We start from the raw sequence: 14,233 nt of genomic DNA on the forward strand, positions 1-14,233 counted from the left end.
TGACCAAAACTTCATTGCATTTTTTAAAATTCAGATAGAGTGCAGTATTTCATTTTCAGTTTTCTCAAGGAACAAGACATTTCCATACTTCTAAATCTGAACTTGGTTGCAATGACTTAAATCTTTCCCTCATTAAATTGTATTTCCTTTGAGTGCTGTAGTGATGAAGATATTTGCTAGAGTGGAAAGAGAATGTATGTCTTGCACACCTACTTATTCTCATGAGCCAGGCACTTTGCAGTTTTTCAGATGTTGCTTTTCTGTTCTCAAGTCATGTTGGTTGAAAATTTCTTCTCAGATCTTCTAGACACCATTTTTTACCATGCAAATGGCCATTGTAATTCACACTAATTGTCGTGTCTGTTGCCAGCTTCAGCAGTGAGGCTGGTGATTAAGTGGTCATGAAAGAGTAAGTCCCAGCCTTAGTGATGATCACAGTGGGTCTGAGCTCAGGCATATTGCAGGGCAGCAAAAGACAAAGGTGTGTGTGAGCAGTCGAACTGAATAGCATCTTGAAACCAGTGATCTAGATGGCTTGTCAGGACAAAAGTAGAATTGAAATATTGTTGAGCTGTAATCTGATGACAAAATGGATCACTTTTGGGGGCAAGCTCATATAGCAATAAGTAAGCTACTAACATTAAAATATTAAGAAAAACATAAAAATGTTTTTTTTTTCTTCTCCCCATAATTCAGTGCAAATGTGAGATGTTGATACAGCCATGTTATAATACTGTTGTCCTCTTTTGAGCAACCTGGCTTTATTTTTGAGTACCCAAACCCATCTATATTGCCTAGATCAAATGCAGGTGATAAAACAGGTGATAGCAGGAGAGGCCTTTAAAACCTCAGGCCAGTGTTTTCCTTTAAGATCACAAATGTATTTGTGCCATATAATCTAAGTTTGAAGGTATCTTTTCCCTTCTGACAAATTGTATTTACCATTAGATTTGAACTCCCCTGCATTTATTGATTACTAAGCAAATCAAAATGCAGTTTTTGAGGTATTAATAGCATCAAAAGAAGGGACTGGATAGAAATGATAGCCATGAACCCTGCAGGTTAAAACCCTCCAACTCCTCCTCCCCACTTCCAACCAAGTATAAAGACAAATGAAGATGAGAAAAGTGAGCATTCAATGTGTCAAGTGTAAAATCTGAAACTGCAGCTGCTTGCATATTAGTTCTGTTAAGACTTAGTGGTTCATACCACAGGTCAGTGTTTTTCCCCAGTGCTGTAAGACTGGGTAACCTGGAGTCCTGTGGAATCAGTATGTCAGAGGCTGGGCCTGGGTCTCAGCCATCATGTCATGTACATGTAAAGTAACCTTCGCTCTCTTATTGTAAGATAAGGCTGTTGGAGAAGCTGATCCATACAGACTAGAAGATATTAAAGCTGAAAGGGATTATCACTAGGTGCATCTGACTTTCTGCACAGCACAAACTCTGTGTTTCAGTAGTCAAATTCTGTATCAATTTCATAACTCTTGCTGGAGATATAATATATTTCAATGGCACAAGACAATATTAGAAGTATCATTGAGGGTGGGAGGAGAATTTGTCCATGCCTCAGAAGTCAGGGATATCGTTAGAAAGAAAGGACAGATGGATTTACTGCTAAAGTGATGACATGTAGTATTGCCATCAGCTGTGTTCCATCTCCCAGTTCTTCTGAATTCCTTTCTCCTTACTCTTAGTTTGTCGCTTCTTCTAGACATCTTCCTTGTTATGCCTGATGCACAAATATGCTCTTTTTTGTTTTCCCTACATACGCTGTTACTCCATTGTCTACTTTCTCTGTGGTTTAGGATAATTGTGTTGCTTAAAGGCTGCTGACAAAGCTGATGGTTTTGAAGGGTGGATAGTAGAAAGGGGCATCTACATGTAGTTTCTGACCAATCCCTTATTTCCAGTCTTTCCAAGCTTCCTGTATTTTGTGTTTGAATAATTCACAAATTACAAGCTAGGCCTTATTACAAATTGGGTCAAACTGTTAACTCTCTATGGCTTAAACTTCAGCCAAAATCCAGCCTAAACCCTGTCAGCTGTGTGTCCTTACAGCAGCTGGTTGTTTTCTGCAAGGTATGAGCTAACAGCCTGTGACTGGAAGCAGGAAATGCATGTCCCTTGCTTTGTCTCACTTGGCTTTTCTGGATCCAATCTTTATAGACTTCTGCTGTCTCCATGATCTCACAGTGAAGCTTCTTCAGAAACAATTTCCTTTTATTTGATAAGCAGTTATAACTGTTTAACTGTTTGTTTTTGTTTGTTTGTTTGTTTGTTTTTCTCATAGTGCACGCTTCAGTTACTGTTAAGTTTCCTTCAGTGTTGGTGTTGCACCTGTTGATTCTCAGCGTGGGCACCGTAGATGTTAAAGGTGCCATCCTTCAACAGCTTCTCTGGTTCTACATTGTTTTCAGGAAAGCAATGTAATTTTTAGTTTTTAAGAATCTTTGTTGGAATGACATTTCCCTGGCTTTTAAATTTGTCTTGAAGACTCAGCACCAAGGTTTAGCACATTGGATGCCAATTGCAAAAGATTTTACATGAGTTGATAGGCAGCAGGATAAATGCCCAATCTGCCTAGTATACAGCTATTCTGTGCTAGTTTGAAAAGAAAGAAATAGCTTTTGATTGGTGCCAGTTTTCCCCCTTCTCTTCCTACCTGATAGAGCTTTCTCTGAAAATGCTATTGAGCCCAAAGTTTGCCTTTTCTCTGTTGGATTGCTGCATTATGCTAAGTTTCCAGGTTTTAAAGTACCTACCTTATGTTCTGTCTCCAATCTGTTAATTTTGCATAACTTGAATCCGAGAAAAGATGCATCTTCAGCCCTCATGTCAAATCCTTATATCATATAAATCCATATTATATTTTCCCAAGCAGAATATAGTACTTATTGCATGCTAACCTTTTCCATATCACTATTGACAGTTTAATCATGGATTGTTAGAATCTATTTTTTTCCTAAAATACTAAATTTAACTTTGCTGATCAAAAGTGGTATTTTATACACTTTGGCATGCCATATCAATTTATTACAGCTGAAAAAACATGGAAACATTTATATTAAGTGTGTGTATGTATATATATATAGATAGATAGATGTCAATAGGTGGAAGCAGTTTTCAGGAATATAGAAAAGCATAAATGTATTCAAATATTTCTTTTTGGTGTTTGGAGAGAATATCCACTTACATGAATTGCATAATGTAATCATATATGATGTCACCGAAATAGTGTTTGATTTATTTATTTTTTTGTCAGTAATAACTCAGCAGAAAATTACTGCTTTAAATTACTTACTAGAGGTATCAGCAGGGTCTAATTAGATAAGTGCATTCCCTCTGCATTTGACCATAGTGGAGTTACTCCTACAAAGTGGTGTCCTGGTTTGATGTCTGAAAGTGGAAAAAGTGACTGATAAATCTCATAATTCAGTATTTCTCACTCTACATCAGATATCCTTGCATGAGTATACAGATTGCAGTTCATCCTCCTCTGGCCCAGAGCTGCAGAGATATGTCAATGCCTTACCTCATTGTAATTATTATTTTCTTAGTAAGTTAAGTTTGTGTGACTGGTACTTCCGCTGTGGCTGTACAACACGGTAGAAAGTCACTGATCAGAAGGGATTTTTTATTTTTTATTTTTTTTAAATCCTTTTAATCTATCCTATCATGAAATTTCAATCTACAATGTTGATAAACAATTCTATGTCAATTTTAAACAAGAAATTTCCATATTAAAGCATAGAATTTTCTACTTTATTTCAGGGAATGAAATCTGGAACAGCTGGCAGAAGAAGTTAGCTTCTTTTTCATGTAAGCCAACTTCTGTATTGGAACATGGCACACTTAGCCAGGAATGTGAAAATATATTTGTGCTTTTCTTTGAGGCGTTCTCAACAAATTATGAGGTCTAAGACATTTGTCTCTTAAATGCACATGTCAAGTCTTGTGAATGCTGGGAGAGCTAACTTCTGCCTACAACCTTGACAGTAGTGAGGTAAAGATGTATAAAGTCCTGACATAGTCTAAGGAGAAGTCAGCAGAGCTACACTAAAAAGAAGCTAGAACAGAGGCCTTTGCATGAGGAAAGGTTAAACACAGTAGGTTTTTTGGCTTGCAAAAGAGAGCCAAAGAGAGGTTCGGTAGAGCTCTATACATTGAATAGTGTAGAGGAACTAGAGTACAAGTGAAAGAATCAGCTGGATGCTTTTAAATTAAGAAAGGAAAAAAAGAAAGGAAAGTATCTTTCATACAATGAAACTGAAGAATTTGCTGGTTCAAATTGCTGCAGGGCTCCGACATGTGTTTAAATATATATATATATACACGTGTGTGTGTGTGTGTGTGTATATATATTAATGGAAGACAAGTCCACCGACTGCTATGAAGTTTGAAGGTGTTGAAGGTGGAGGTACAGTGGCTCAGGAAGTCTGTAAACCAGTGACTGAGGAAATCTTGGATGTTATAAAAGGGAAGTTTTATTGCAGACTTATCCTTTTCTTATATTTTTACCCCTTTGTGCCACTGACCAGTGATAGATTGCTGTTCAGTATGGCTATTCAGTTATTTTTATTTTCTGTAACAACACAAGTGCATTTTTTTTACAGGCTAATTCAGTCTAGCTGGGGTAATGATCCACTGTGCTTTAATAAGGGAAAATGCTGTATTCTCTCCTGGATAGTGAGCAGGATTAACAAGGTTGACTACAAGAAAGTGAAAGCTTTTCTTATTATTATTTAAATAAGTGTAAAAAATAATAATAAAAAAAAAAAAACTGTGAGTGAAATAGAGCACCAGAAGCAGCAGCAAGTCCAGCATGATGCAGGGAAAGCTTCATGATATGAATAATAAATACAGCATATAAGATGAGAGACATGTAGGGAAAGTGCTGTATTGAATAGTTTGACTCTTGATGCTCTGAAAAACATAGGGTCTGCTCAGCAGACCTTTGAAGGTTAGTTGCCAAAATTCAGAATCAGATAGAACAAGGATGTGCATGCATTTTGCACAAGAATAAGTGGGATTTGAACACTGTTCTGCTTGCCCCAGAAAATCATTTTCCCTAATGGTTAAGAAACCTTGCTTATGGTTTAGACACATGGACACGTAGTAGGGTAACAGGCAAGACAGTATTCGAGCTGTGGAAGACATTTTATGCTTTTACTTCCAGCCCTTGGCAGCTGAGAACTATTTCAGGTTATCTTGCTTTGTATTAGAGTCATTTAACGGTTTAGATGCATGCACAAAGTATCATAGGTAACAGGTTATTGTGCATCAACTGGTCTGCAGCAACTGTCTCTATTCATCCTCTTAGCCTCAAGCAGATGCAAAGTAATTCGACATAGCTGAGGACTCAGTGAAATATAGCTAAAATAACTCTCTGTCTAATGCCAGAAGATAACATAATGCAGAAAACTCGTTCCATATTTCATCCATAGCATCCACATATTCCATGCACAACACGGAGTTAGGCAATAGGTCCCACAAGAACAGACAGCTACTGGGTGCTCTGTCATTCTCATCAGTTTGATGGCCAAGGAATGGGATTCAGTTATCTTGATTGTGTGCCTTCTACTCATATAAAATGTTGGTATCTCTAGGTCCAGGATGAAGGCTCTGGGATGTGGAGACAGGACGTTCCTCAAAAGAGGCCTGTCTTTGCAAACAACGTGCATCAGAAATGCTTGGAAATATATCTGGATCTTCTCAGGAATTATTACAATTGTACTTCCATGTGTGGGCTGATCTGAAGAAATGAGCTTCTGTTTTTTTAGTTCACTGGCCAAAAACACTTTCTTTGCCTTTCAGCTATAGAGTACAGCAGAGCAGGATAGCAGGAAGGTGTATTTTTCTCTCTTTTTAGCTATTAATGACCTAATATAAGCTATAAAAAGTGCTTCCAAATATCTTGGTGATAAGTGCCTTAGAAATGCCTGTAATGATAAATAATTCAAATGATAGTGTTCTTCATGAAGCTTTTAAAGCATATTAACCAGAAACTTATATAAGCAATGAAATCTACATTACACACACATGCATATGCAAAAAGTAATGACTAGATGCAGAAGCATGTCTGCAGGAAGATAACTTTTTTTTTTTTTTTAAACTTGTTCATTCCTCTTGTTCAGTCACTTGCTCACCCTCTTCTGCTCCCCTACCTAACCAAAGCCAAAAGCCAAAGCTTCAACTCAATTTAGAAAACAGGTAATTACCACTGTCATAAATGGCAAGAGTACGTAACAACAATTTTGTGGAGGATATACTACCCATGACAAAGGATGCTCTGTTTAGGAGCTTTTTTAATAAAGTGGGCATACACATGTTGCACAGATGTGGACAGAGTGTTTAAAATCCAAAAAAAATCTGTTGGGTTCTTTGCATGCTGTAATGTTCATGGGTGATATCAGAGCTCTTGAGCAGGACAGCCAGTTGCTATTCAGATAGCAAAAGGAGTCTCTGTTTCAAGGGCAGTTGTATTCTTCAGTAGATTAGGTGAAACATTTCCAAACTGCTCTTTTCTTGAAGTCTTATATCCAGCTTGCTGACTTTCAGTGTGTTTAAATCACAGAGGTGCTTGACTGAAAGCAGAATTTTGAACTCACATCCTGGGCACTAGTAATGGGTTTCTGACTGTTAATATGTGCTCATCTCCCTGTATGTCCATATAGACACAGGAACTTATGTCTCTATGCCTCTATATGTCTGCAAAAGCTGCCTCTATATGTCTGCAAAAGCTGCACTTTGTATAAATCATGAAGTATTCACTAGGCCCAGGAGTAATATTACCTAATTCTATAGGCCATTAACAGAGTGATTTTTGGAGGTACAGAGGTTCAGGTCCTGCATCTAGTGATATTCCTTGAATGCTGGATTGAGATGCTCACTTCAAGGCTCTGAGTGTCTTCTAAAGGATACAAAACATCCTTTGGGACTGATTTTTCACGCTGTTTGGCTCCATTCACTGTCTATGAATTAGGCTCATGTCTGTAAACCCTTTACAATTATTATGTCTATAAAATATATGTCTCCAGCTGGCAACTAGTAAATGTTACATATTTACAACAGCTTAAAGAAAATGCCCCCCTTCAGCTTTTATACAATTAATTCTGAATAAAATGATTACATGTGTGACTCAGGGAGGAAAGACACCCTCCCAACACAGATGCACACAACTTTCTGAATTGCTGGCCTTCCTCAGGAAATGAGTTTTAAATTTGTGTGGGGGAGTCTGTGACACACCTTCAGCCTATGACGAACCAGAAGTGAGACCATTTCCTGCCAGAGTCTTTGGAATATCAGCAGCTGCTTTTACAACTATGCTGTGTCTCCAGTGCAGATTGCAAGTAGGAATGAACGAGAACCACTGCCCTTTGTGTTGTCGCTCCAGGCGTCCCCCACCATCACCTTGCAGGTTTCTGCACATACACATTTCTTGAAAGATGGTTGGCATGATCCTTACTTTTTTTTTTCTTGCTATGCTGCCTGAAAACTGTAGAGAACCTTCAAAGTCTTTTCATAGCTATTCAATACAAAGGCTGGGTTACGACCTCCATCTCAGGGAGCCTTTAAACTGTGGCGCTGGGATGGGAAGATGTAACAGGAGAAGAAACACCATCAGTGCGCTCTGCTTTTGCACATGATGACAGGACAACGGACATGAGGAACATACTCTACTAAAATCTCCACCAGACATCCAGTGCAGTGAAACAGTTCCTTTAAACATGAAAAAAGTAACAGAATTGCTTACTGAATTTTCTCAGTTTCCAGGAACTAAACAGATAAAAATGGACAATAGCAAAACATGCTGTAAACAGGTATTTCATATTTTGCTCCAGGGAACTGGTACAGTTCCAGGATCTCCCAGCAGCATTGACAAAGCATTTGGTATAGAGCACCGGTATTTAGGTTGCCTTTTCCTCTGTCTTTGCCTTTAGGCTCACAGGGGAAAACAAACAAACAAACAAAAACAAAACAAACAAACAAAACATTATGAAGCAAGTGTAAGATTGCTTTGGACAAACTCAGTAAGCTTCAGTGGAAGACTTCAGTAAACTGTAATATAATGAACCAAATCTACGTTTTTAACTTATTTGTAAGATTTTTTTTTTTTTTCCCCAGCAATTTGTTCAAAGACACATCTGTTCCAAAAACAACAGAGCAGGTATCTGACTTACACTTTAAATGCAGATGTATAATGAAGAAGGAAGTAGCTCAGAGAGCTGTGAGAAAATGACACATGCTGTGGATTGTGACTATTTTACTAACACTGCATGCGTTGTAGGATCAGTCATGCCACTCAGTTCTCATTGGATTTTCCCTGCAACTTTCTCAAGATTCATTCTTTTTCTGGAAGAAAAAGAGAAATATATTTAATAATCATTAAGTTCTCCATCTAAACCTGTTTCTACATATATGTTAAGAAAGGAATGATTCCACAGGACCTGTCCCCCTTCTCTCTCTTTCCCCCTCAGTATTTCAGATGTATTTTCTCTCTTAGTTGAGAAACACCTGTGAGGTCAATTCCCATTAGAGCTTCAACATGATAACTTGCATCCTTCTACAATTCACACACTGAACTCCTTGTGTCTCCGTTTATCTCTTTGTATATGGGGATAACCCTGCTGACCATCATTTGTGGAACATTTTGTGATAAATGCATGAGTAAAGTTAGAGAGAGAAGTGTAATATGTTATATGAGTCAAGTACGTCAAGTGCTTTGGTGAAAATTTGCAGAAACCATATTTGAGGTGGTTTAAAGATCTCTGGTAAGGTTACATCAAACCAACTCAAACTAGACTGAGGACATGGAATTGGAGATGAGATGTCTTTAGACAAATACACCCGTGGGTATCTGTTACTGCAGATAGTGCTGTCCTCCACCTATACAGTAGAAATAATAATAGTCTCAAAACAAGTTTAAGTTAACATAGCCTGTGTTTGAAGCAATTAGGAACTACAGAAGAGCTTCTATGAAGTAATATATACTGCTTTCTGGAAACAGGGTAACAAGGAAAAATAAAGTAAAAAGAGCAAAAAAATAAATAGAGACTAGATATCTGCTTGTCAGTCATGAGATTCATCTCTTCTAATTTAAATCCTCCGAAAGTTCTGTGTCTCAGCTAGTCATCCAGGGCAGGACTCAGTTAACCAGTTGTTAACTCCTACATTCTGCTATAAAAAGAGCATGGGGTGACTAGCTCAGAAGTGAACACCTACACAGTAGACATCAAAAGGTAGACAAGGTGAATATCAGTGCTAGTCTTCTTAAGCAATCAACACATAGGGAGGACGTTTTCAGGTAGCTTTGCTGGCAAGTCCGAAACATTTCCCCGTTTTGTTGTTGAGAAGAGGTTTACAAAGGTTTCTATTTTAAATGGGTTTTAATGGAGCAGCAACAGGAACATCCTTGCCACAGAGGTCACTTCAAATAAGTGCCCTTTCTAGAGCCTAGCACTCCAAAGAGTGCTTCCAAAATAATATTCTACAAGAAACATTCTAACATGTACATGGAAAAACAGATTCTTGAAAATTGTTGAACTCTCCCGACTGAAACTTTCAAAAAAATGATCTTGGAGTCATGGAATTCTGGTTAAAAGGGACTTCAGGAGACCTCTAGTGAGACCTCCTGCTCAAAGCAGAGAGAGCCAATAGGTCAGGCCACATTGTTCAGGGTTTCATTCCAGAACAGAGAACAGAGACTGCATAATCTGTCTGGGCAACCTGCCCCTCCGGTTGACTGTCCTCATGCTGAAAAAGTTTTTGCTTATAACCCATCCGGATCTCTCTTATTTCAGTTTGTACTTATTGTCCTTCATCCTCTCACCATGCAACACTGTGAAAAGGTTGGCTTCTTTCATGATAACTTCTTTATAGGTATCAAGAAGGTGCTGTTAGCTGCCCACAAAGCTAGCTATTTAGGCTGAATGAGCCCCAGCCTGTGCCGCTACAGGGACCCTTCCTTCCCCAGTGCAGGATTTTGCATTTTTCCTTGCTGTATTTCCTGTCAGGCCATTATTCATCCCCTCTATGTCCCTCTGAATGACAGTCCTGCCCTCATAAGTTTTGACTGTTCCCACTAACTTGGTGTCATCTGAAAAGTTCATGGCAGTGTGCTCTCCACCTCCTCCAGGTCACTGATAAAGTTTGAGACAAAAATTCAGGATAACAAATCTCAGCCTGTCAAAGTTGAGAAAAATTTCAAGAAATTGACAATATTGTCTTAGTGCCAAGCAAATCCAATGTATGTCCAGACATGCCTATTTTTGTCTCATGTCACCTAGGAATTCCATTGCAGAGATATAAGGACATAACATCTTTCAAAGGAATATAGTTTAAAAAAAAAAAAAAAAAAAAGAAGAAGAAGAAAGAAATTGGATTTTTTTTTTTCCATGAAAGACAAAACTGTGTTATGAATTATGGCAGTTAATAACACAGAGTAGCACGGGAGATAAAATGGATACATAAATATATAGGAAAAAGTGATGACTAGTACATCCAACAGAAAATAACATTATATATAGAGGAAATTTACTTTTCACATACAGGATTCATTTTCATGTTGGGGAAATAGGCTTTCTTTGGTCAACACTTAGTTGTTTTAATGACCACAAGTAATCAGTCGCACAACCTTCCTTTTGCAGGATCAGAACCCGTGTGTAATAATAAATGCTTCAGAGCTCTCTGTGTATGGGAAATTTTTACTTGCAAAGTACTAGTGCTACTTCTTTCCCTAGGCTATCTTCAGAGATTTCTCAGCCAATTTTTGAACAAGCTTGACACCATTTAAGATATTGTATGAAATCATAGTCCAGTGTGTCTTCTTACTGATATACCACCCAAGACTTTCCAAGTTACTCATGGGATCTCTCCAGATGCATGTGATTGGAAGGAAACATTTCTAGAGAGTCAGAAAGATCCCAGCTTGACTGTGGATCTGTCCACTAAAATCATGAAATTCTCATTAATGTTTGATGGTACCAGCCAGATGGTATCTAAGAGACCAAGTGCTTTAGTGCAATAGGTAGAAATACTTTCTTTCCTGGACCACATTATCACCACTTAGTAAAGGCTGATTGCCGTGGTATTTCTCCATCCATGCTTCTCCCTGTCTGATCAGAGTTGTGAGGCACCTATTGCCTAGCTGTCTTTCTCTCAGAGCAAAAGGTACCAGCCACTCTCCTTACTCTGAAATGAAATCCACGAGTAAGTCACATCACTTTCTCACTATCTCTCAGCACAGTGCTGGCTTACCGGGAATTGAATTTTCTCCCTTCTCATTAAAAGGAACACTCAGAGCTGAAAATAAGTATCAGGGCACAGCAAGTGACTTTGTCATACACAGGCTGCTTGTCACATGGGTAACCTAAATTATAATAAACAAAAAATGTTTAAATAAATGTCTAAATTACAATAAGATCAAGGCTCTTTGTCTCATATGACACTTAGTTTTTATACCATCAGTTCAGGTGGGATTGACCAGAGGTTTCTATTGACTATTCTGAAAGAGAACCAGTCCCCTACCATTAAAACTCAAGGCAGAAAATGTAGATGGGCCATATCAATGCTGGGGCCGCTGTGCTTTGGTTTTCCCTTTCACCTGAAATCTCCACTGGAGAATGGTTGAGCTCTGAATGTGAATTAACACACAGCTGCCTTCCCCAGTCCTTTGGCATGGCTCAGGCAAACAAAATCACCTGGGGTAGCATCTGAGTCAAGTCAGGCATGTTAGACACCATGCCAGGCTACTTTTAACCATGAGGACAGTAAGGCTTGGGAACTTTCATGTTTTGGATTGACCCTTGCTACTATAGCAGCTACTGCTAATCACTGAAATATTTCAAAGGTTGAGAGATCTTAGGTTTTCTTGCCTTCCACACATTATCATTATGGAGCAGACCAAAGGAGAGAGAGGAGCAGAAAGGTAGGGCTAGCCAATACTTGGAGATTATATCCTGAAATTTAGCTTAAATTGGCAATTTACCAATGTGAATACCCCCAAGTGGGCCTTAATTCTAAAGTGGGTGGTTTAATTAGCACTGTGCTCCCATTTATAATTAGGTTTCTGTTAGTTCAGTTTGAAGCATGATTTCATAATACAAAATTATTTTTAAAAATCCTGTGGGGATATTCCTGGAAAATTAATACTGTGGACTTTGATGAACTGATGCTTTTAATAGACTGTGGTATTTGGAAAGAATCTAAATCAAAGCAATAACATTACCATCCTATAAAAGTCAATGCCACACGATAATAAATCTACATGCAAGGAGAAAGAAGAGTCATAAGATTACCTGAGGAGAATATGGACTGTGTGCTTCTGTATTTCAATTCATAAAACTTGAAATATGTAAATCTGGTCAGGAAACATTGTATATATTTTTTCATTTTTTTCTTTCTTTTTTTTTTTTTTCCAAGTAATGTTAACCTCAAAACAAAATTTCATATTCCTATTCTCCAAACAGATTTTTATATCAAATTACAATGCCATTGATTTTGAAACATAAAAAATATGACTGAAAGTGAGAAATGTGCTACATCCCACACATTCCAGCATACTGTTTGTCTTCAATAAATCTGTTCTTGCTCTGTCCTATGAGACCGGAGAATTTCCTTTTTTTTTTTTTTTCTTTTAATCTCATTTTCGGGTACTTACAGGACAGGGGTTCTCTATAGAATGATAAATCATTGCTGACTCATCACAGCCAAAATAGCCATAATGTTGTTCAAGTACAATGACAAATTAATTTTGTGTGAGGGGCAGTAGTGGAGGGGAGTCTCACTCAGATAAAATGAGGTAAAGGAGTAATAGCTTTCTGGGAAGCTTGTGATGATCAAATGCTTATAAAAGGATAACCATACTAAAAGCATGCTGTGTTTACTGTTTGTTTCTAAAAATAAGACCAAAAGTGTGAATCCTTATGTTTGGAAAACATCATAGTGTGATACTAGTAGAAACTGCTGTAATTAGCTTTTGATATTTCACTTCCATAGGTAATCATGTGTACATGCTGTTTTAGAGGCAGACAGCGAGATGGGGTTCTTGCTCTCCAGGATCATCCAGGCAGAGCCCTTAACGTGAAATCCATCAGCTGGGGCCAAATAGTCTATAGATTTCAAAAGGAGGTGAATAAACATACTGAAGGAGACACTGGGAAAAGAAATAAAAAATAAGTCATTTGAATCCATCTCTTGGGCTGCAGATAGCCAGTGATTTAGTACACATATCCAACCAACAGTTGTTATCCAGTCTGTTCACTTTTGGGGTGTATGTCTCTGCAGCTGTATTCCTTTTTTATAATTCTGTCACTGCAGGTACTGGTGGCTAGTGATTGCTAAAGACCCTGGTGGCTAGTGATGGCTAAAACCCCTTTAGTACCCTCTAGCATGAGAAGTGACTTACACTGCAGTCTATCTTGGAGCTGGCCAGACACTATCCGAGGGTTTTTCTCCACCTGTGAACTACCATGTGCCTTTACATTAATGGCACATATGAGACAGTGTTTGATGTTAGGTCTGTGTTCACCAGGCTCTGCACCTGGTAGAGGTGCTACCTTTCTTTATGGTTAAATAGGCAGACTTAAGCCAGGAATGATACAACTAGTTTCTATGCTTCCAGAGGAAAGGGAAGTGTCTTGCACTTACTGTTGCACCCTAAGGACAAACTGAAGTCTGTAGGGATCTGCCCAGGAATACTTGCTACACTCACCACCAGGGAACTGCAGGGATTATCTGTAGGTTTGTGTCAATCCAGAAACAAGACAAACTCCATCCCCCTTCACCCCCCCCCCCCCCGCCCAACCCCCAGGAAAAACAGGCAGTAGGATTTTAGTTTGAGTTGCTATCAGTCCTGAGAGGATTTAATAGCACAAATGGCCACAGAGCATTTAATCAAATATATTCTGATTTTTTATTTTTACTTTTTTTTTTTTTTTTGAGAAGAAAAAGAAGAGAAGGTCAAAGTATAGGAGAGCAGGGTCTACTGTGCATTTTCATTAGTCATTAACACTTTACGTGGTATTTTTTTAAAGCATTTGGAGAGATGCCGTGAGGAAAACACACAGATGGCCAAGATAATGGGAGAGTGAGCATTTTCTCCTCTTTGCTTGTTTTACTTAACTAACCTTAGTTTAAAGGAGTAGTGGGAATCACTGCCTGCCATAACATGAAGAACCAGTGGACGGAGTAGCACTTGCATATTGAATGGTAATACACAGCAATATAAATAC

The 14,233-nt window shown here is 38.3% G+C and overlaps 1 long non-coding RNA gene across 1 annotated transcript in view; it reads right to left on the bottom strand.

The window, feature by feature from the left end:
* The window catches only part of LOC137853813 (uncharacterized), a 39,203-nt gene that overhangs the window by 3,440 nt on the left and 21,530 nt on the right, over positions 1 to 14,233 (bottom strand). The window lies entirely within an intron of this gene.

This window comes from Anas acuta, chromosome 3 (assembly GCF_963932015.1).
Source record: "Anas acuta chromosome 3, bAnaAcu1.1, whole genome shotgun sequence".
NCBI lineage: Eukaryota > Metazoa > Chordata > Aves > Anseriformes > Anatidae > Anas > Anas acuta.